We start from the raw sequence: 4,575 nt of genomic DNA, 5'->3' as shown, positions 1-4,575 counted from the left end.
CGGGTGCAGGTGCAGGGTCCGCCTCTTTCTGCCGGTGGGAACCCTCATTTCCGGGTGGGTACCGGCGAGGCGGCGTCTCCTTACTGCCCTCGCTTGGTGAGATGTGGGTACTGCTGCCAGGAGAAAAAAAAAACTGACGATGTGAATTCAGTTCATCACCCTTTCCTTGTTTATTAAAGGTTGGGGACCCTGGCCAGGCGCGGTGGTTCACGCCTGTAATCCCAGCACTTTGGGAGGCCGAAGCGGGCAGATCACGAGGTCAGGAGATCGAGACCATCCTGGTTAACACGGTGAAGCCCCGTCTCTACTAAAAATACAAAAAACTAGCCAGGCTGAGAGTGGCTGTGGCCGGATCTCAGCTCACTGCAAGCTCCGCCTCCCGGGTTCCCGCCATTCTCCTGCCTCAGCCTCCCGAGTAGCTGGGACTACAGGCGCCCGCCACCTCGTCCGGCTAGTTTTTTGTATTTTTTTAGTAGAGACGGGGTTTCACCGTGTTAGCCAGGATGGTCTCGAACTCCTGACCTCAGGTGATCTGCCCGCCTCGGCCTCCCAAAGTGCTAGGATTACAGGCGTGAGTCACTGCGCCCCGCCTAAGACCTGATTGTTTGATAACTTCATAGCATTTTAGACTGTAGATTTTCCTGTACTCATTGAACCAACGCCCTATTACTATATGTAAGTTTATGTTTTCTTTTCCTTTCTTTTTTGCTTACAGTTGTAAATAATTTGATGAATATGCTGATTTTCATTGTTGGGTAGACCCATGGGTATTTCCTTAGGATAAATTATTTGACATAGAGTTGCTAGTCAAAGGCTATCAAACATTTTAATATTGCCAAACAAGTCTCAAAATGCTGTTATCAATGAGCGTTGATAATAAAACCTGAGGCCTTACCCTTTTTATTTTTTTTATTTTTTCGAGACCAAGTTTTGCTCTTGTTGCCCAGGCTGGAGTGCAATGGTGCAATATCAGCTCACTGCAACCTCCGCCTCCCGGATCCAAACGATTCTTCTGCCTCAGCCTCCTAAGTAGCTGGGATTACAAGCATATGCCACCATGCCTGGCTAATTTTGTATTTTTAGTAGAGACAGGGTTGCTCCATGTTGGTCAGGCTGGTCTCGAACTCCCAACCTCAAGTGATCCACCAGCCTCGGCCTCCCAAAGTGCTAGGATTACAGGCGTGAGCCACTGCACCTGGCTGCCTTACGTTTATTTATTTATTTATTTATTTATTTATTTATTTATTTTTATTTATTTTTTTTGAGACGGAGTCTTGCTCTGTCGCTCAGGCTAGAGTGCAGTGGCGTGAACTCGGCTCACTGCAACCTCCACCTCCTGGGTTCACACCATTCTCCTGCCTCAGCCTCCCAAATAGCTGGGACTACAGGCACCCACCACCACGCCTGGCTAATTTTTTTTGTATTTTTTAGTAGAGATGGGGTTTCACCTCGTTAGCCAGGATGGTCTCGATCTCCTGACCTTACGATCCACCTGCCTCGGCCTCCCAAAGTGCTGGGATTACAGGCATGAGCCACTGCGCCTGGCTGCCTTACCCTTTTAAAATCCTTGCCAATTAGGGTAGGCAAAAAATAAAATGACTTCATATTGTTTAAATTTGCCTATCTAGTGAGATTGAACAAGTTTTGAGCTCTACACTGGTCATTTGCAAATTTGTGAATTGCCTGTTGATTTCTATCTTAGGGTAGGTTAAGCTATGCTGTAGTAATAAGTAAACCCTGAAATGTTAATGCCTCAACCAAATGAAAGTTTACTTCTCAGTGATTCTTCAGCAACGATTGAGAGATCCTCAAGTCCATTTTGTGATGCTGCCACCTTAGTTCTGCATCCTCTGAGGGTGTCAATGGAAGGCAGTCACAGAAGGTCCGGACAGAATTCAAGAGACTACAGCAAGGCAGTGCCCAACCCACTTAAAACTGGGACTCCAGTGAAAGGGTAAAATAATGAGACTCTGGAAGCCAGTGACTCAGAGAGAAATACTACAGAGCAGGGGTCCCCAACTCCCAGGCCGGAGACCCTTACCAGTCTGTGCCCTGTGAGGAACTGGGCCACACAGGATGGGGTGAGCAAGCATTCCCCCCTGAGCTCTGCCTCCTGTCAGATCAGCAGCAGCATTAGATTCTCATAGGAGCAAGAGCCCTGTTGTGAACTGCGCATGTGAGGGATCTAGGTTGTCTGCTCCTTATGAGAATCTAATGCCTGATGATCCATCACTGTCTCCCATTGCTGCCAGATGGGACCGTCTAGTGGCAGGAAAACAAGCTCAGGGCTCCCACTGATTCTACATTATGGTGGGTTGTAGTTGTTCCATTCCATATTACAATGTAATCATAGTAGAAATAAAGTACAAAATAAATGTAATGTGCTTGAATCATACTGAAACTTTCCCCGGGCACCGTGCCCCAGTCCGTGGAAAAATTGCCTTCCACAAAACTAGTCCCTTGTGCCAAAAAGGCTGGGGACCACTCCTGTAGAGGAAAACACTTAGAAGATGAATCATGTACAGAATTTCTCTGCTGTTGTACAATGCAAGTATTTGGGATAGGATGTTCTCTAAAACATTAGTCAAAAACTGCTACGTTATCCTTGCACTATAGAAAAGTCAATTCCAGCTGGGCACGGTGACTCACGCCTGTAATCCCAACACTTTGGGAGGCCAAGGTGGGCAGATCACCTGAGGTTGGGAGGTCGAGACCAGCCTGACTAACATGGAGAAACCCTGTCTCTACTAAAACTACAAAATTAGCCAGGTGTGGTGGCGCATGCCTGTAATCCCAGTTACTCCAGAGGCTGAGACACGAGAATCGCTTGAACCCGGGAGGCAGAGGTTGCAGTGAGCCAAGATCGTGCCACTGCACTCCAGCGTGGGTGACAAGAGCGAGACTCGGACTCAAAAAAAAAAGAAAAGTCGATTCTGCCACAGCCTGTCTAGTGGCCCATATTTGCTTTGTGCACAAAGCTTGGTAGCTAGTGGTGAGCTGACCTTCCACCCTGCTGGCCCCGGCTTGGTGTGGCTGTGTAAGCAATTCTTGTTCACTGGTTTTAAAAATACCATGTTTGAGGCAACAGATTTGTTTCTTGGCTGCAAAAATCTCTCCCCTGGTGAAGCAGCTACCCCGTGGGTACATGGCCTTGTGGTGGGAAGAATAATGGTCCTCCCCAAAGATGTTCATGCCCTAAGCTCTGGAATCTGTGGCTGTTATCTTATCTGGCAAAAGGGATTTTCCAAATGTGATTAACGTTGAGGACTTTGATAGGGGGATTACCATGTATTATCTGGGTGAGCCCACTGCAATCATGAGTCCTGAAAATGGGGAAACATTTCCTGGATGTAGTAAGAAACAGATATGCCAGCCAGGTGCGGTGGCTCATGCCTGTAATCCCGGCACTTTGGGAAGCTGAGTGACCCCCATCACTTGAGGTCAGGAGTTCGAGATCAGCCTGGCCAACATGGTGAAACCCTGTTTCTACTAAAAATACAAAAATTAGCCTGGCATGATGGGAGGTGCCTGTAATCCCAGCTACTCAGGAGGCTGAGGCAGGAGAATCACTTGAACCTGGGAGGCGGATGTTGTAGTGAGCCGAGATCGCACCACTGCACTCCAGCCTAGGTAACCAAGTAGAGACTCGCCTAAAAATGAAGCAACGTATAGGACTGGATACCGGGTAATGGTCAAAGTTAACATTTTATAAGACCCAGTATAATTTTCTTTTTTTTTTTTTTTGGAACCCAGAAATCTTGCTCTATTGCAGGCTGGAGTGCAGTAAGCGCGATCTTGGCTCACGCAAGCTCCGCCTCCTGGATTCCGCGCCATTCACCCAGCCCTCGGTGGCTGGGATTGCAGGTGCCGGATAATTTTTTGTATTTTTGAGTAAGACAGGGTTTTTCACCATGTTGGTCAAGTTAGTCTCGAACTCCTGATCCCGTGATCTGCCCTCGGCCTCCCAAGTGTTGGGATTACAGGCAAACCACTGCTGCCTGGCCAGGCCCTTGCATTTCTAGGGACCTATATCATTCTAAAATATAATGAAGTAGAAACACTTTGGTACTTTCTTGCAGTCAGATCCTTAATAGGTAGGTGGAGTTTTTCTGTTTACGTTTCATTTTTTTTTTTTTTTGGGATGGGTTTACATCTTGACTGGGGCCTGGAGTGCAGTAGCACAATCTCCAGCTCCTGGGCATCCGCCTCCCAGGTTCAAACAGATTCTCCTGCACCTCAGGCTCCCAGGTAGCTGGGATTACAATTCAATGTACATGCCCGGCTAATTTTGCCCTTTTTTCATTAGGGACAGGGATTTCTCCATGTGGGGCTAGTCTCAGACTCACGACCTCTCGGCCTCCTAAGAAGTGCTGGGGATTACAGGCACATGAGCCACAGCCAGCCCTTTTCATTTCTTTCTTTCTTTCTTTTTTTTTTTTTTTGGGGGCCAGGGTCCTGGCTCTATGGCCCGGAGGCTGGAGTGCGTCAGTGGCCCGGATCTCAGCTCACTGCAAGCTCCATCCTCCCGGAGTCCCCGCCCATTCTCCTGCCTCAGCCTCAGGTAGCTGGGGACTA

Source organism: Papio anubis, chromosome 11, assembly GCF_008728515.1.
Source record: "Papio anubis isolate 15944 chromosome 11, Panubis1.0, whole genome shotgun sequence".
In the NCBI taxonomy this organism is placed as follows: domain Eukaryota; kingdom Metazoa; phylum Chordata; class Mammalia; order Primates; family Cercopithecidae; genus Papio; species Papio anubis.
The sequence above is the reverse complement of the archived record's forward strand: the minus strand, read 5'-3'. Positions refer to the sequence as shown.